Source organism: Medicago sativa, chromosome 4, assembly GCF_051527215.1.
Source record: "Medicago sativa cultivar Bolivia chromosome 4, Bolivia_mono, whole genome shotgun sequence".
NCBI classification, from domain to species: domain Eukaryota; kingdom Viridiplantae; phylum Streptophyta; class Magnoliopsida; order Fabales; family Fabaceae; genus Medicago; species Medicago sativa.
This window is the reverse complement of record NC_140752.1, coordinates 13,806,101-13,827,162: the sequence shown is the minus strand read 5'-3', so window position 1 is coordinate 13,827,162 and position 21,062 is coordinate 13,806,101.

The window sequence follows — 21,062 nt, the reverse complement described above, 5'->3', positions numbered from 1 at the left end:
AATGTTCATCCAAGACTATGAACATTAAAGTACTAGGAATATTCCAATGTGAATTTAATCCTAGATGTTGCATTCACTGCACTTCAGTTATGTCCTTACTATTAGGATTGATTACATTAAAAGCTAGTCTTACAAATCATCCTAAAGTAAGCACAAATGGAACATTCTGATGGTCAGAATGTTCATGTCTGCGCATGCTTCAGCCAATGAACAGTGTAGTTGGTAAAAAGTTAGCAAGCAAAGCAAAAGAGATCTTGCATCAGAGATAACCTGACCTCTGAGCTGTAAACAAGCAGATTTCTTTGAAGCATGGGCCTGAAGTTGCAAATCCACTGCTCTCTCTCTCCTGCACAAAGTCCAAGACAGATTTGGTGTACTTTATCCCACCTTTTCCAGCAAAACTGGATGCATATGGAAAGGCTACTTTTTGGAGGATAAAACTCATACAAATCTCATACCACGTGCTGGGCAAGCCCAGATATTCATCCAACATTCATCCATGATGAACCCAGATGAAGAACATCATGAATATCCAACATTCTGATGAAGAACACAGCAACATTCTGATGTTCATCTTGGGAACTCAACAACATTCTGATGGTCAGAATGTTCACCCAGATTTTCAAGTAAAAGCTTGTGGGGCCCAGGACACGTGGCATAACACCATTGGTCACCTTACAACGGCTATATGAGCCCAAAAACTCTATAAATAGAGATCAAAGGCTCAGCATTACTTGCACCATTGCAAAGCATACAAGAAAACAACTTAATTTGTTTGAAGCTCTTGCAATTCAATTGATCATCACTGAAGGCTTTCTTCTTACCTTCTTTATAGTGTACATCAATTTTCTTTCTCCCTCTTTGTTATCTTATTCACAGATAACTTCTTCCTTCCTCTCTTCTTCTGTTTGTCTGATTCACATTCAAACTTTCACACAAATTGTAACAAAGTCTCATCTAGCTTTAGGGGTTCTAAAGTGTTAGCTTGAGCAAGAATTGTAAAAGTCTAAGTGGGTAACTTAGCAACAAGGTGCAAGCCTGCTGAAGCTTAGAGAATACAGGTTGTAAGTGTTCAGGTGAACACAGTTTGTAAGGTGCAGGAGTTGAGAAGTTATCTCAAGCATCATAGTGGAAAACTCTCACAAGATTGTGAGGAGAGGACTAGCCCACATTGGGTGAACCTCTATAAATCTCTGTGTGTTCTTTCTTTCTTCCTTATACTCTTTAATTTCAGTATACACAACACACACCAACACATTTACTTCATTAATCAGTTTCTGTGTATGAACTTCAGAACGTTCTGAGTTCAGAAAGTTAACTTAACCATTCCAAGAATTTTCTTGAGAATTATTTTTAAGTTACAGGTTATTTTTAAAGGGTCACAATTCAAACCCCCCCTTTCTTGTGACTATTTTATCTACTTCACCACATGCATGAGTAAAATGATAGAGTTGCATAGTCGAGTTAAGTTGCATTGTCGAGTCAAGTTGTTAAGTTGATTTATGAAGTTGATTATGATGATGATAATGATGCTACATGACTATTGTTATGATATGTTGATGATGTTTATGTTGTTAAATATAACTGTTGAATTATATGCTTAACATTATTGTTTGTGAATCTCACCCCTTCTGCTTGGAAATGTTGCTCTTCGTATGAGTAACTTGCAGGTGATTGAGAATAAGTTGCTGTTGATTGTTGTCGTGAGTGGCTATCTCTCAATGTGTCTTAGGTGCTCTGATACGTAACGGGATGAGAACTTTTGTGGCTATTTTCTATTCCTTACGTATTGCTTATGATTTTACATGACTATGATTTAGTTTTTGGATTATTACGAGATGTTTGATGAGGCCTTCGTGCCAAGACTAATTATGTTGTTGAATTAAAATCCGCTGCGAAGTTTTTGAATATTTATGTTGACCAATTTATGAAGGATGAATTGTTATTTATTCCATTTATGATTTTTAAGAAGTGTAGCATTCCGTTTATGTTGAATGACTCTGATTTACATGTGAAATTTTTATGTTGGGAAAACGAGGTGTTACAACATACATCAAAAGGTATAAAAATGCAGGAACATTTAATTTACTAAGAGGTAAATTCACGAATTTACAATTTCTAACCTCTCAACATTTAATGTGTGAATTTCAAAGAAAAGCTCATTAAAATGAAAATGTTTTTCTTTTTGTGGTGGCCGAGGTTTGAACCTCGGACCTTGCATATATTATGCATTGTTCCTACCAACTGATTTAAGCTCAGGATGACAAAAAATGAAAATGTTTTGAACAAACCTTATTAGAGCCCGTTTGTTATAACTTTTATAAGAAAAAAATCACTTATTTTAAAAAAATAATCACTTTTAAGAGTTTTGCATATGTTTGTTACAACTTTTTTAAAAAATCAGAATATAAAGAAAATCTAAAAACAGCTTCAAATTAGAATCTGTTAAGAGCAGCTTCTCAAAAAATAGATTTTTTTTAGTGGAGAGAGAAAATATTGTTTAAAAGATTGAACTAATTTTGTAACAAAAAATCCCTTTTATATAGTTGTATGCTAAGAGCAGCTGCTCAAAAAATAGATTTTTTTTAGAGGAGAGAGAAAATATTGTTTAAAAGATTGAACTAATTTTGTAACAAAAAATCCCTTTTATATAGTTGTATGCAAAAAAACTAGATTATTTGTTTAAAAACAAAAGATTTTTATTAAGGTAAACAAACGCAAAATAGATTCTGATTTTTCATAAAATCTCTAAAATATAATCTTTAAATTATTTTATGTCAAAATCACTTTTATTTTAATCCGTAACAAACGGGCCCTTAATCTCAAGTTAATTTTTTTTGAAGGAGCCTCAAGTTAATATTGTTTAGTTTATATTTATGACATAAATACAATAATATTTGATAAGTTAATAATATTTTAGTTTATGTATTGTTGTATATGTGGGTGAAACAAGTGTGTTAACTTCTTGTTGGGCCCATCCATTTAGGGTTCGTTTGATGGACATGATAGGGAGACAGGATATGATGCATTAATCATATCCTGCTTAAATCTCATGTTTGATGCACTAAAGAGATAAGATAAAATAAACCATTTTCGTATCCTATTCTGACTTTCCTTTGTAATTTCTATCTTGAGTATATGTTGGGTTAGAAAGGGAATGGATTGTCTCCGGTGTGTTTTCTCTCCAGTTTCCTCCTGTGAACAGATCCCAACCCTTCATTTATTTAAATAACAAATCAATGGATAGAAATAAAACACATAGATGAGATGTCATTTTGGCTATTTCATGTACTGTCTATGTCATTTCGTTTTGGCTACCACAAAACTTCAACAAAATCAACATTTACCTTCAGCACAGACTCATAAAGTAACTACCTTTTTCATCATTGTTTCTTTGTTTTTAATGGGTCATTCATGGGCGTCTCTATCAATATTATTTTTTTCATTTTTCTCAATCTTTCTCAATCCTACTTCTTCACAGAATTCATCTCTACGATTTGCAACTCCATGACTCTGATCTCCACTCAGCACTGTCAGCAACCATGATTCGCGGCGGGAGAGGGAAGTTGTGGTTGAAGCAGCGGCAACCCTTGCCCAGATCCAAACGAAACATGCGGTGGTGAATTGACGAGTTGGGAATGTCATTCTCCCATACTTTGTGTATAATTTCTTCTGTGTTAAACTTCTGTTTGCTTCCCCTTTCTTATTAATTTGATTAATTGATTTCTTTCTTGTTGCTTCCCTTTATTGAATATCTAAAATTCAGTTGACAATGAACCCAGCCATTTTTCATCAAGTAAATTTGAAATTAGGTTAATTCGAATAATAACAAATGGAAAGCCATCTTAAACAATACAGAAAATCAGATTCAAAAAAGACAATAACAGAAAATATACATAGAGAATGGGAGAGGAAGGAAGTAAGGAAAAGGGACCACCACTGTGTAGGAAGAAGAGAAATGTGTTAAAGAATAGAGACAAAATCTATCTAATTTAATTGGTTTACTCATAGCCGTTGATCTGTCTTTATAAAGAATGAAAGACTGAGATTGCACAGGAGATAACATGAGAAAAACTTAACGGGAGATAAAAATTATTTTGATGGGATTGGAAGATCATTCCTTATTTATTATCTTGATATTTTGCCATTTTTAAAATATTGTCATTTTTAAAATAATGATAGCATGTATTTTCTATTATAATTAATAACATGTCATTTTTACAATATTTAATTAATTATGAGAGCAATTTTTTCATTTAATTATAATGATATCCTGTTTGTTATCATGTGCACATCAAACACGAGATAGAATTAATGTTTATCATGTTCTTATCATATCCTATCTTTATCCAGTTTTATATCATATACTGCCTCTATCATATCCTAACCATCAAACGGGCCCCTTAATAGACTTTCATATTCGTTTCTATATACTGATCACCCACTCTTTATATTATTCCACACAATACATGCAAAGTAATAATAAACACACAAAAAAACTACGAAAGCAGAAACAATATAGATGAATATTCTTTGGTCTAATCTTCATGGCCTTGTTAAGATGGCAGTGCATATATCAGAAAGTAGCAATCATTACACCTTCACCTAGTACATGCCCTGTTATTGCATCCAACAGCTTCTCCTTTGTCACCTGTCAAAGTTTCAAGGAGCACAATATACAGTAATAGAATATGAAATAACATCAACGTATGAACAATTTTAAGTTACACTTTTTCTTTTGTAAATTTAATATTAAATTAATACAATTGTTTTTGATAGGTAAACACAATTGTTATCAATTTTTTTGGTGTGGCAAATGTAATTTAATATATTTTAATAACTATTCCCAATCTGAATACTAAATATATGGTAGGTGTTTCTGCATTTACACATATAAGATATGATTTGATTAGTGTATCATTAAAATCTTCCATTAATAATCCTATTATCTTTTCAGGAGCTAGTTAAATTGTTCCCTTATTATCAAATTGTATATCATCATCCAACGCATAGAGCTGAAACTCAAACCTATCACCACCACGCCACAAATTCACCTTCCAATCATTAAGTCCTTCTTCAATTCCATTATACTCATCTCCCATTTCATCTTCCTTTCCCGACAATCCTTCTGGCAACTTTGTCAAAGTTGCCGGAATATTGACCACTATCCAATGGGTGATTGGCACCGTGCGTCCAGTTGGATCCACGGTGTCAACATCCTTAACCACAAGAGCTAGGCTCTTGGTTTTGGGAGGAACGTTATGCCATTCTAGAGGTGGAGATATGTTCCATTTTGAACCTATGCCTTCATGTGTGTAATATATATCTTGGTAATTTGACACCTCCTTCTTTGTCAATTGCTGGTGAAACCAACCTGAATTCTTTGCTAGCCATGGATAGCAAAGTAAATATCTTATTCTTATTATTTCTGCACTTTGTTGCGTGTTTTGCAAATGCTATAATTGATTGATTTGCAGTTTGTTTGTAAGTTCGTGTATATAAATGATGATTGTGGTTGAACAAGTGTCATGCTAGAAAAATTGAAATATTCTTACTTTGACACGTTTGACAACACCTAGCGGTTGGACATGATCTTTCCGCTGCATTGATTGTATAACATAAAATAAGAGTAATAATATATATATAACTATTTGATAATAATTTTTGTGTCAATTTGTATTTTTTATTTTTTATTGACCAAAAATAAGTACATAAGTATAAGAGAAATTATTCAAAAATGATCACAAAATAGTATACAAATATTATTGCTCACCAACAAATTATCTTCTAATCACCAAACAAGACAAAAGTACACTGTACTCGGATTAAATAAAGCCCTTCTCTCATTGGACTTAAAATGAAGAGTAAATAGACAATTACCCTTCCGAAATTGTAAGTTTCGTCAATTACTTACCCCTGAAATTAACAAAACTTCAATTACCTCCTGAAATTGCACAACGTTAATCAATTTATCCCCTCCGTCAAATTCTTATGTTAATTAACATGTCGTTTTGCAAATACTCCTCTGAAGTTTTGCACTTATGTGCAAAATGCCCTTTGAACTTGAAAATTTATATATTTTTTTCTTATTTTTAAAAGTGACTGCATTATCACTGAATTGCGGAGCATATTAGCTAAGTTTTGACGGTATACAACTATATATTGACATTATGGTAGAACAAATTGGCAGTATTTGGTAAACCCTACAATAATGTTCAAAACTCAAGAATATTTACAAAACAAACATAAAAGCATTTCTTTGTTCCAACATCAGATGTTGCTTTTTCTTTTTCTTTTTCAAGTTGTCCTTCACCCCATTAGAGATCAAATGTTGGTGGCTATCATGTTTTTTAATTCTCTTAAAAAAACATAATGAAATATACATAATATAATATTATTACCATTCATCTGAATCCTAACAGGGGGAAGAAGACCAAGATTCCTTCAAGATCTTTTATAAAGTGAGAGAAGTAACAAGTTTATGTATTTTCTTTTCTTGAAGGTGAGAGAAGTGTGTTGGTGTAGAGTGTGCAGTAGTGCTCACTATTGGTTTAGTAATTCAGTTTAGTTAGAATTGATATTAGGATATTAATCAATAACTGTTGTTCAGCTTCTGAACAGCAGCTTCTGAAGTTCAGCTTCTAATCAGCAGCTTCTGAAGTTCAGCCTCTGAACATCAGCTAGCTTCTGATGTGTAGCTTCTGATGCCTTCAGAAGCTGGGTCTAGTAACAAACCTTGGTTAACTTGTTAACCAAGGGAGTTAGTTTGTTAGAGGAGTTTGTTACAACGTCCAGTTGTATATATACTCACTCATATGTTGTAAATATTGTAGTAGTTCATTCAATCAATAAAATTTTTCACGAGTTTAATCTCAACTCTCTCTCTCTCTCTCTCTCTCTCTCTCTCTCTCTCTCTCTCTTCAAGCAAGAAACCCTAATCCCAATTCTCTTCAATTTCATACATAGCTCTTGCTGTTTTATTCAATCTTTATGTGTTGTTCCATCAAATTGGTATAGCAGAGCCTGGTTCGTCCGTTGTTGTTAGAGAATTCGTGAAGAATGGCAACTCATAACAGCAATATTCCTGCGCATCTACCAATCTTTGAAGGCAAGAATTTTGATCAATGGAGCGTAAAGATGAAAGTGATTTTCAGGTATCAAGATGTTCTTGAAACTGTGAATGAAGGAATTACACCACTTGCAGCGAATGCAACTGATGTACAACAAACACACAGAGAATTGAAGAAGAAAGATGGGAAAGCTATGTTCTTGATGCATCAAAGTGTAAGTGATGAGATCTTTGAGAAGATCATGCACTATGGTAGCGCGAAGGAGACATGGGATGCACTAGAGAAACTGTATGCTGGTGATGGAAAGTTAAAGAAAGTGAGGCTTCAAGCTTTGAGGAGACAGTATGAAATATTGACAATGGAAGAAGAAGAATATGTGAGTCAATACTTTGATAAGGTGATCAATCTCACAAATCAGATAACAAGGAATGGTGAAACTTTCACTGATGTGATGAAGGTTGAAAAGGTTCTCAGAACCCTAACATCAAGATTTGATCACATTGTAGTGGCTCTGGAGGAATCTAAAGATCTAGATTCTATGAAGATAGAGGAATTACAGGCTAGTCTTGAAGCACATGAGTTGAGGCTGATTGATAGGAATAAAGAAAGAGGGAAGAGTGCATCATCTGATCAAGTTTTGCAAGCCCAATATGAGAAGAAAGGAAAATCCAAGAAAGGGAAGAAATCTTGGAATAATCAGTCTCATAAGGATGGTGAAGGTTCTAGCAAGAATCAAGAAAAGGATGATGCAAAGACTGATCAGAAGAAGAAGAAGAAAGATAAGAAAGAGATTCAATGCTATAATTGTCAGAAGCGGGGACATTATGCATCTGAATGCAGATCAAAGAGGGTTCCAAGAAACAAGGATGAAGCTCAGTTTGCTCAGAATGAGGATTCAGATTCTGATGAAGTACTCTTGATGGCAACAATCAAAGAGGAAGAAGAAAGAAGTAATGAATGGTATCTGGACACTGGGTGTTCAAATCACATGACAGGCAGAAAATCTTTGTTCTTTGAATTATTAGATGATTCAGTTAACAAAAAGATAAGATTTGCAGACAATAGTATAGTTTGTGCAGCTGGTATTGGGAAAGTACTGATTCATAGAAAGGATGGCAAGAGAGCTTGCATCACTGATGTGTTGTATGTACCAAATATGAGAAGCAATCTCATTAGTATTGGTCAGTTACTACAGAAAGGTTACTCTATGAAGATGGAGGCACAAACCATGAAGGTATTTGATAACAAGAATAGGTTGATTCTGAAAGCTCCTCTATCAAAGCAAAGGACTTTCAAAATTAACATTAGTGTTATTGAAGACAAGTGTCTGCTGTCAGAAATTAAGAGTGAAAATTGGCTATGGCATCAAAGGTATGCGCATATCAACTTCAGGGACTTGAATATGCTTAGTGAGAAGAAGTTGGTGCTAGGTTTGCCAAAGATAAAGCTGCCTGATGAAGTTTGTGAGAAATGTTGCACTGGAAAGCAAGCCAGAAGTTCTTACAATGCAGAAGTACCATTCAATGCAACCAGAAAACTTGAGGTAATTCATTCTGATGTATGTGTACCTTTTGAAGTGAATTTAGTAGGAGGAAATAGATACTTTGTGACATTCATAGATGAATTTACTAGAACGTTATGGATTTACTTGTTGGTCAAGAAAGGTGATGTACTCAGTGTGTTTAAGAAGTTTAGACTGCTGGTACAAAATGAAAGTGGTGAAGTAATAAGCAGATTAAGAACAGATGGAGGAGGTGAGTATACCTCAACTGAGTTCAATGATCTTTGCTCATTAAATGACATAAATCATGAAGTTACTGCACCCTATATACCTCAACACAATGGAATCTCAGAGAGGAAGAATAGAACATTGGTAAACATGATAAGGAGTATGCTGAAGCAAAAGCAGATGCCTCATTATCTGTGGGGAGAAGCACCTGCTACTGCAACATATCTCATCAACAAAAGCCCCACAAAGAAGCTGTAAGACAAAACACCAGAAGAAGCCTGGTGTGGAGTCCAACCAAGTGTTCAACATCTGAGAGTCTTTGGTTCATTGTGTTTCAGACATGTACCTGATCAACTGAGAAAGAAACTTGATGACAAGTCTCAGGTAATGATTATGGTTGGATATCACTCACCTGGTGCCTACAAACTTTATGATCCAAATAGTAAGAAAGTAGTATTTAGCAAGGATGTGAAGTTTTATGAAACAAATGGTTGGAACTGGAAAGACAAGGCATCAAATAAATTTGACAGTCACTTCCATCTATCTGATTCAGAAACAGAAGATGCTGGGACTGAAGAACCAGAAGAAATAGTTGGTGATATAGATGAAGGAGGTGTAGGTGTTGTTAATAGACCAACAAGGAATACTCAACCACCAGCCAGGTTGAGAGATATGAAAGGTTTCCAAATCAAGAAATCACGGATGAAGGTGATATGATACAGTCAGCAATGCTTGCTGAATCTGAACCAGTATCATTTGAGGAAGCTCTTAAACAAAGTCATTGGAAGAAAGCAATGATTGAAGAACTAGACTCCAAAGAAAAGAATGAAACTTGGAGATTAGTTCAACTACCTACTGATAAGAAGTGTATTGATGTTAAGTGGGTTTTCAAGACAAAACTGAAGTCAGATGGTCAGGTTGCAAAGTACAAGGCCAGGCTAGTTGCAAGAGGATTCCTACCGAAGTATGGTCAAGATTATTATGAAGTATATGCTCCAGTGGCAAGGATGGAAACAATCAGATTGATTGTTGCTATAGCAGTAAAGAACAACTGATCATGTACCAGTTGGATGTGAAATCTGCTTTTCCCAATGGTGAGCTTGAAGAAGAAGTATATGTGAACCAACCACCAGGATTTGAGATAAAGGGAAAGAAGGAGTATGTATATAAGCTTGACAAAGCCCTGTACGGTTTGAAGCAAGCTCCAAGAGCTTGGAATAAGAAGATAGACAGTTTTCTTGTTCAACAAGGCTTCCTGAAATGTGTGACTGAACATGGAATTTACTGCAGGAACACCACTAATAAGCTCATTGTATGCTTATATGTGGATGATATGATTCTTACTGGAAACAATGAAGAAGAAATGAAGGTTTTTAAGAAGAATATGATGAAGGAATTTGAGATGTCTGATCTGGGCAATCTCACATATTTTCTAGGAATTGAGTTTGAAATGAATTCAAAGGGAATTCTGATACATCAAAGTAAATATGCACAAGTTGTTTTGAAGAGGTTCAATATGCTGAATTGTAAACCAGTTTCAACTCCAGTTGACACAGGAGTGAAATTGTCTCTTGAAAATGATGAGAAAGAAGTGAATCCCACTTTGTTCAAGAAGATTGTGGGCTCATTGAGGTACTTGTGCTACACAAGACCTGACATTGCATATGGTGTAGGTTTGATTAGCAGGTATATGGTGAAACCTACCACTTCACACTTAGTTGCAGCCAAGAGGATTCTGAGATATGTGAAAGGCACTAGCAGTTATGGTATTCAGTACTCTAAGAATCAGAATGGTGAACTAGTTGGCTATTCAGACTCTAATTGGAGTGGAGATAAAGATGATAGAAAGAGCACAGTTGCATATGTGTTCATGATTGGAAATGCAACCTTTTCATGGAGTTCTAAGAAGGAACTAGTGGTTGCACTATCTTCTTGTGAAGCAGAGTACATTGCAGCCTCCATGACAGCATGTCAAGTTCAGTGGATCAACATGCTACTGATGGAACTGCAACTGGTGAAAGATGAGAAGATGGAGCTCAGAATTGATAGCAAGTCTACTATATATTTGGCAAAACATCTAGTGGCACATGGCAGGAGCAAACATATTGAAACCAAATTCCATTTTCTAAGGGACTAGGTGAACAATGGAAAGCTAGAGGTGAAGCACTGTGTAACGCCTTATTTCTATTAAAGCGATAAAACACGCGAATATAACAAATATTCAAGAAATAGACACTACGTCTAACATCAAAATCCAAAATCCAAACATGAATGTAATATATATATATATATATGATATCTCAACAGTCGCAGCGGATACAAATCATATAACTCCAACATATACATATACCATGGTCAAATACATCATCATATAAAAATCCTCCAAGTCCGACAAGTGGACAATATCAACAACATAGCAACAGAATCCGAAAACAACAAACAGACACTAAAGCCTAATCAGAGCCTAGACCTACGACTCCGACACGACAACAGAGAAAGCTCCCGTCATCCAAACATCCAACAAGTAACTCACCAAGCAACTAATCCTGCACAACGTCTACCCATCCATACAGACAGGTAGGCGGTCGAAACCACTGGGGTAAGCATTACATTAATCATAATCAATAAATATTAAACATAGCATTCAAGGATTCATACATATCACATATACATAACCATCCCACCTAGAATACTAGCATCACATGATTATTATCCCCCATCACTTGCACTTCAAGCTATCACATTATTATCATAGCATAACAGACATATTGAATCAAGTCATCAACAAAAGCTCATCATTTATCAAGATCAATCAATGAAAACATTACTCACCTTATTACTCATCTAGCATGCTTAATTCAACAAGTACAATCCTTCATTTCAAGTTATAAGCAAGCAATCATCATTATCAAAGGAATCACCACATGATATATATATATATATATATATATATATACAATTCTCACCTCATTAGTATTACCAAAGTAATTATCATCAAATATATTCACCAAGTGTATAAGCACAAGCAAGTAAAACATGTAATTAGAGCATAGTTCGATTAATCACAATCATCAACAAAATTCACAAATGTACATATACACTAATCCACACAATCAAGCTTAAAAAGATAAGCACTCAACACAAAAAGATACTCTCTAAAATAAACGCCCTTTCTCTGTCTTCTCTCTAGCTTCACACGCGCCACCTCTTCCCTACCAAAATACAAACCCTTTCATCAAAGATGTAGATGGTGAAGCTGGTGGTGCGACGAGGGTATACTTCCTCTACACCACCGTTCCTTTTCCGGCGGTTTCCCTCCAGTGGTTGCTGATCCTCTTCGTTTTCAACCCTCGTCCTCCGACTTATGCCGTTCCTTTTTCTACTTTCGTCGCCGTCTGTTGGGTCTTGGTGGTTTCTGTAGGCATCAGTTTCGATCTGGTTTGGTGGTTTTGGGAGGTTGTTTTGTTGTGTTGGATCTGGCGGACTCATGTGTGGACCTGGTTTCTTGAGAACACATGTGGCAGCTGATAGGCGGTTGTTTGGAGGGCTGCAACACATTGGTTTTGCCGGTCTGTTGTGTATTCTATGTTGCTATCATCTGTTTTTGGTAATGGCGGCATAGTGTGGTCGCTTCAGTGTGTGTTTGTTGGAGCGGTTTTGTCCGTTTTGGTGCTTTGGCCAGTAGCTATTCTGTTTTGTTTATTTGGGTTGGTTTTAGGTGGTGGTGGTTTGTGGTGATGCCGTGGTAGAGGTGTGTGATGGTGGTGGTGCTTTTTCCTTGTCACCGGCGGCCACCTTTATATGTTTGGGTTGTGTTTTCCATTTCAAACCGGCGTCGCTGCCCGAATTTTGTTAATGGTTTTCGTTTTCTCTAGATATGTGTTTGTGTGGCCGTCTATTGATGAGGAGGAGTGGTGTTGTTGTTGTTGTTGAGTGGTGGTGGTGGTGGTGACAGCGTCGATGATGTGTGATTGTGGTGGTGTTTTGGTTTGCGTGGGTGTACGTGGAGTTGTCTTGGTGTGGTTTGGGGGTCGCGGATTCGGTGCCGAAACGCTTTGCAAACGGGAGCTTTTTCAGGGGGTATGAAGTGTGGTGTGGGTGATGTTGTGTGGTGGTGGTTGGTGTTTTAAGTGAGGAGGCGGGTGCTTGTTAGGGTGATTTCCTTTAGAAGCAACCTATGTTACACGGGTTCATGTTCGTCGTCTCTAGCTCTTTTTTGTGCTTTTAGGGTGGTTTATGTGTTTACGGAGTTTGGAGGGTGGGAGTCACGTTGTGTTGAGCCTTTTCCTTTTGATTTGTTTGCTGTTTAAACTTCGCATGCCATGTCTTTCGTCTTACATATTGTGTGCTGGTTTTCGATGGACCGATTCATTTGGCTTCGAGATCGGGAGTCGGGGTCTAGCTGCAATCTTTGTTTGAGTTAGTTTGGTTTTTCTCTGGTGTACCGGGGGCGAGGGGTGCCCTGCTAATTTGGTTCTATAGTTTGGTGGGTCGAACACTTTTGATTCGAGATCGGGAGGCAATTCTTTGAATTAAGTTGGTTTTTGGGCTTTGTGTTGTGCTCTTTCGGTGGATTGGAGGTCGTGAGGTTTGTGATAGTTGCATGATCCTTCGAATAGGTTTTCTTCAAAATGTGGCTCAGCTTGGGTGTTGGGGTCTGGGAGTTTTTTTAGGGTGTTCTTTGTGGGTGAGGAGTGACGATGGGCGATGGTGGATACCGTGTTCACGGTGCTTGTTTTTTGGAGTTTGTTTTAGGTGGTGATGTGTTTTGGTGGGTTTATCTCCAGAGGTGTTTTTAGGTGGTTATGGTGTACCGTCTATATGCGGCACCATTTGTATCTTGTTTTGTCCATACATTGCGTCTTGCGGGAATGGCGTTTAATAATATTTGCCGATTCAAAAAAAAAAAAACTAATCCACACAATCACAACATTCATCAAAATCCACCAATGCACAAATTCACCAAGTCACATATTCAATTATGACACAACTTATCAATTATTCAAATGCATGCAATGTTCTAGACTCTTCTAGATGCATGCAGTACCAGATCACCTCAAGGTCGTCACCTTCGATGCAACAAAAACATCGTATGTAAGAGTACACCTCCTCTTACAATTCACCTCAATTGGATATAAAATCTGTCACCATCAGTCATGAATGCATGAACATATGACTCGACACAAAGCATATGTTCACACAAACAATTCACCACACCATCACCATCATTTTGCATACATGCATTCACCAACAATGTCACCATCAAAATTAGCATGTATGAATTCACCACCAACAACCAACATTTAACATGTTTAACAAACAACATAACATAAACATGTTCACCACCATTCATTCATCAAATGATTATCAACAACATTTAGCATATATGCAATTACTAACCACATTCACAATTCAAACAACATATAATTGTCATATACTCATCAATCAACATCATCTATATAATATAGTTCAACAACTTCATATAACTTATCACAATTTAAGTAAATGAGAAAATACAACACCTTATGATAAACATCATATTCAACATCTAGCAACCATTCACATATCCTCATTTAATAATATAAAACCATTCACGAAAGATTTATAAGGTAATCGACTCAAAAGGACCATTTTCAACCAAGTTCGTCTCTCAAAATCACAACATTAGAAATAATTGAGACAAATAATTCAAAACCAAGCAAATAAGATCCAATTCCTCAACTAAGTATATCTCTAGGTCACATATAAGTGCAGTAGAGTATACTTGGGCGTTTCACCGGCCAACCACGGCGAAATCATAAAAATCACAAAGTTCGTCTCACTTATCGTTTTTACAAAAAAAAAAATCCCATTTTCAAATCAAAACAAGTTAGATCCATCACATCATAGTTTAAATACCATTAAACACCTTAATTGAACTCATAAAACTCAAGTTTTGAAGTTTGGAAACAAACCATAAGGTTTGGGTCGACTTAGAAATAGTTATGCGGATTTTTCGTAAAATATCCCTAAGACCTCCTTGGAATATTTTCCTCATAACTCACAAATCAAAAATCATTTTCAAGTCAAACCAAAGCCTCTGGAAATCTAACAAAATTATCTACAACTTTCATGTTTACGTCAGAAGCCAAATCAAAACAGAAATGTGAGAAAAAGACGCAAGAACACAAAACAGGCGTGCTGTCTGAACAGCAGCTCCTGAACTGATATGCTCCTGAACGGATTAGCTCCTGAACTGATCAGCTCCTGAACAGATATGCTCCTGAACTGATATGCTCCTGAACTGATATGTTCCTGAACTGTAGTGCTGTCCAGAAATTAAGCTTTCGGATTTTAACCCATTTTCACCCAAAAATCCCAATTTTGATCATTCCAAACCCCAAAACTTAATCTCAAAGATGTTTATAGGTTATATAACATTCAAAACACTTAAACATACACAAGTTTTGAGATTAAAACATCAACACAACAAAATTCATCAAATCACCAAACTTCCACAACTTTCAACAACAACAAAAATTCTCATCACCAATTCATCAATTCTTGATACCCAATGCATCAATTCATCAACAACACATGTTAAAACAACAACAACAACATTTCAACTTGATTTCATCAACAATTCAACATCCACAACCTCATTCATCATCAATTTCATACAAAAACATATCATGTTCATATTTACCCATTTTGACATAAAAATTCAACAACAACAACACAATTAACATTCAATTCATGTACATAATCATGTCAACAAAATTAAGCACGAAATTCTACAACCAAAAATCAAATTAAGCACTTAACCACAATTATGCAAAGAATTAGGGTAGAATTAAACTAAAGGATTATGATTAAAGCCTAACCCCCTTACCTCAATTCTTCACAATCAACACTAAGGCTTCACTTTAGCTCCAATCCTAGCTCCAATCCTTGAAGCTTGACCTCCCTCTAACCTTCTCTAGATCTCCTCTTCAAACCCTTGTCTTCTCTCTATCTCTATCTCTTCTCAATTGAAAATGAAAATATTGGCAAAACCCTATTCCCTCTACCAACTAGAGCTTATATAGGTTCACCTAATTGGGCTTAACTCACAACACCTTAATGGGCCTAACCCATTTCTATTCTTACCCAAATGTTACTACTCACTTAACGGTAAAATGTAATACTAACGGTCACCTACCGGTAATAAAATAATTACTACACTCTCTCTAGCACTTAGTAAAATAATCACTCTCACTCTGTACTAAAAATAATCCTCAGCAAAATTACAAAATTACCCCTACTATGAAAATGACCAAAATACCCCTAAGTCCAAAATGACTAAAATACCCTTCCAACACCGAATTCTACAATTCCCAACCAAATGTACACACAGAGGCAGATAATCACATAAGAGCACATATAACACACATAAATAAATTAAATAAATAATAAAATAAATCTACCGAAAAATCGGGCTATTACAACACTCCCCCACTAAAAAGAATTTTCGCCCTCGAAAATTACCTAAAGGAAACAACTCTGGATACGAAACCCTCATCCTACTCTCTGATTCCCAAGTGGCACTCTCACCAGTTGGTCTAATCCAAATCACTTTAACCAAAACGATCTCCTTGCCACGCAAACGCTTCACTTCCCGATCCTCAATCCTAACTGGCCAAGTCTCAACGGTCAAATTATCACTTACTTCCAAATCATCCACTTGAATCACATGAGACGCATCATACACATACTTCCGCAACTGAGACACATGAAACACATCATGAAGATTCGACAAAGATGGCGTTAACGCAATCCGATACGCTACAACCCCAACCTTCTCAACAATCTCAAACGGTCCAACAAAACAACGAGTCAACTTCCGACACTTCAAAGCACGACCAACACCGGCTACAGGATTCACTCTCAAAAACACATGATCACCAACCTGAAACTCAATGTCCTTCCTCCTCTTATCATGATAACTCTTCTGCCTACTCTGACACGCTCTCATCTTCTCTTGAATCATCTTAACCTTCTCTGTCGTCTCTTGCACAACTTCCGGTCCTAACAAAGCACTTTCACCTGACTCATACCAACACAAAGGCGTCCTACACCTTCGACCATACAAATCCTCAAACGGTGCCATTCCGATACTAGAATGAAAACCGTTGTTGTAAGTAAACTCAATCAACGGTAAACATTCGACCCAATTGACACCTTGTTCCAACACACAAGCTCTCAACAAATCTTCTAAACTCTGAATAGTCCTCTCCGTCTGACCATCGGTCTGGGGATGATAAGCAGAACTCAACCTCAACTTAGTTCCCAAAGCAACTGGCAAACTCTCCTAAAACTTAGAAGTAAACCTCGAGTCCCGATCTGACACAATACTAGAAGGAATACCATACAATCTAACAATCTGCTCAATGTAGATCTCAGCCAACTTCGCCACAGACATATCAGTCTTGATAGGAACAAAATGTGCCAACTTCGTCAACTGATCAACAATTACCCAAATCGAATCAAAACCCTTAACAGTCCTCGGCAAAGCTCCGACAATGTCCATAGAAATGCCATCCCAATTCCACTCTGGCACAAACAACGGTTGCATCAAACCCGACGGTCTCTGATGTTCAATTTTGGACTTTCGACAAACCAAACAAGCATAAACAAACTCTGCAATCTCCTGGATGAATACTCAAACTACTCCTATGACCTTCTTCCAATATCCGTCTCTTAAGCTCAAGAACATCTGGTACACAAACACGATCACGAAACATCAAGACACCGTTCTCACCCAACCTGAAGTCTCCACCCTTACCTTGGTTAACCAACACCACTCGATCTACAAGTTCCAAATCTTCCTTCTGACCATTCTTAATATTACTCGTCAGCTTCAACATTCCCAATCTCACACCCTCCGGTGTCAACTCACTGACCAAAGTCAAATCTCGAAACTGCTCAATCAACTCCAATTCCTTAACCATCAAAGCAGACATATGTAACGACTTCACTCAAAGCATCAACAACAACATTTGCCTTCCCAGGGTGATAACTCAACTGAAAATCGAAATCCTTAAGATATTCCAACTACTTCTTTGCCTCATATTCAACTCCTTCTGGTCAAACAAATACTTCAAACTCTTGTGATCACTGAACACTTCAAACTTAGAACCATACAGATAATGCCTCCAAATCTTCAACACATACACAACGGCTGCCAATTCCAGATCATGAGTCGGATAATTCTTCTCATGCACTTTCAACTGCCTCGAAGCATAAGCCACAACCTGACAATTCTGCATAAGAACACCACCAAGACCCATCTTAGAAGCATCACAATACACAACAAACAATTCCTTCGGATTCAGCAAAATCAACACTGGAGCTGAAGTCAACCTCTTCTTCAACTCTTGGAAACTCTTCTCAAAACAACTTAGATCCATCACATCATAGTTTAAATACCATTAAACACCTTAATTGAACTCATAAAACTCAAGTTTCGAAGCTTGGAAACAATCCATAAGGTTAAAGTCGACTTAGAAATAATTATGCGGATTTTTCGTAAAATTTCCCTAAGACCTCCTTGGAGTATTTTCCTCATAACTCACAAACCAAAAATCATTTTCAAGTCAAACCAAAGCCTCGGGAAAGCTAACAAAATTATCTACAACTTTCATGTTTAAGTCAGAAGCCAAATCAAAACAGAAATGTGAGTAAAAGACGCAAGAACACAGAACAGGCGTGCTGTCTGAACAGCAGCTCCTGAACTGGATCAGCTCCTGAACTGATCAGCTCCTGAACTGATCAGCTCATGAACAGATATGCTCCTGAACTGATATGCTCCTGAACTGATATGTTCCTGAACTGTAGTGCTGTCCAGAAATTAAGCTTTCGGATTTTAACCCATTTTCACCCAAAAATCCCAATTTTGATCATTCCAAACCCCAAAACTTAATTCCAAAGATGTTTATAGGTCATATAACATTCAAAACACTTAAACATACACAAGTTTTGAGATTAAAACATCAACACAACAAAATTCATCAAATCACCAAACTTCCACAACTTTCAACAACAACAACAATTCGCATCACCAATTCATCAATTCTTGATATCCAATGCATCAATTCATCAACAACACATGTTAAAACAACAACAACAACATTTGAACTTGATTTCATCAACAATTCAACATCCACAACTTCATTCATCATCAATTTCATACAAAAACATATCATGTTCATATCTACCCATTTTGACATACAAATTCAATAACAACAACACAATTAACATTCAATTCATGTACATAATCATGTCAACAAAATTAAGCACGAAATTCTACAACCAAAAATCAAATTAAGCACTTAACCACAATTATGCAAAGAATTAGAGTAGAATTAAACTAAAGGATTATGATTAAAGCCTAACCCCCTTACCTCAATTCTTCACAATCAACACTAAAGCTTCACTTTAGCTCCAATCCTAACTCCAATCCTTGAAGCTTGACCTCCCTCTAACCTTCTCTAGATCTCCTCTTCAAACCCTTGTCTTCTCTCTATCTCTATCTCTATCTCTATCTCTATCTCTTCTCAATTGAAAATGAAAATGTTGGCAAAATCCTATTCCCTCTACCAACTAGAGCTTATATAGGTTCACCTTAATGGGCCTAACTCACAACACCTTAATGGGCCTAACCAATTTCTATTATTACCCAAATGTTACTACTCACTTAACGGTAAAATGTAATACTAACGGTCACCTACCGGTAATAAAATAATTACTACACTCTCTCTAGCACTTAGTAAAATAACCACTCTCACTAAGTACTAAAAAAAATCCTTAGAAAAATTACAAAATTACCCCTACTCTCAAAATGACCAAAATACCCCTAAGTCCAAAATGACTAAAATACTCTTCCAACACCGAATTCTACAATTCCCGACCAAATGTACACACAGAGGCAAATAATCACATAAGCACATATAACACACATAAATAAATTAAATAAATAATAAAATAAATCTAGCGAAAAATCGGGCTGTTACACACTGCAGGACAGAAGAGCAGATTGCAGACCTGCTCACAAAGCCTCTGAAGCAAAGCAACTTTGATTACTTGAAGAAGAAGCTAGGAATGGCTGAAGCATCTAACTAAAGGAATTAAGGAGGTGTATTATTTTAGTAATTCAGTTTAGTTAGAATTGATATTAGGATATTAATCAATAACTGTTGTTCGGCTTCTGAACAGCAGCTTCTGAAGTTCAGCTTCTGATCAGCAGCTTCTGAAGTTCAGCCTCTGAACATCAGCTAGCTTCTGATGCCTTCAGAAGCTGGGTCTAGTAACAAACCTTGGTTAGCTTGTTAACCAAGGGAGTTAGTTTGTTATAGGAGTTTGTTACAACGTCTAGTTGTATATATACTCACTCATATGTTGTAAATATTGTAGTAGTTCATTCAATCAATAAAATTTTTCACAAGTTTAATCTCAACTCTCTCTCTCTCTCTCTCTCTCTCTCCTCTCTCTCTCTCTCTCTCTCTCTCTCTCTCTCTCTCTCTCTCTCTCTCTCTCTTCAAGCAAGAAACTCAAATCCCAATTCTCTTCAATTTCATACATAGTTCTTGCTGTTTTATTCAATCTTTATGCGTTGTTCATTCACTCACAATATAAAGGAAGTGAAATTTTTTGATGTGGTTTAAATTAGCAAGTAAAGCCATATATTTTGACATCTTGGTAATTCTTGGTTATGTCAATCATATGTCATTTATGTGCTTCATTATGTATGTCATGCATTAGTTTTCCATCTGACAGGTGTGGCTGTATTTTGCTATGCTGACTTTCATATCATTAGGCTCTAATACATGGTTAATGTTCGATTGTTTCAGGGAACATGTATGGTTGTATACCGTCCAAATTTAGCTAATATGCTTCACAATTCAGTGATATTGCAGTCACTTTTAAGGATAAGAAAAAAAATATTAATTTTAAGTTCATGGGGCATTTTGCACATAAATGCAAAACTTCATAGGGGTATTTGCAAAACGTCATGTTGACTAACAGAAAAATTTGACAGATGCGGTATATTGATTAACATTGTGCAATTTCAAGGAGGTAATTGAAGTTTTGTTAATTTCATGGGGTAATTGACGAAACTTACAATTTCAGGGGGTAATTGCCTATTTACTCTAAAATGAAATATCGATCAATATATTAGTAATAGTTCCAGTTTTTACATCACATTATTATTTAAAATACAGCCATCAAATTCGCATCTCCTATAT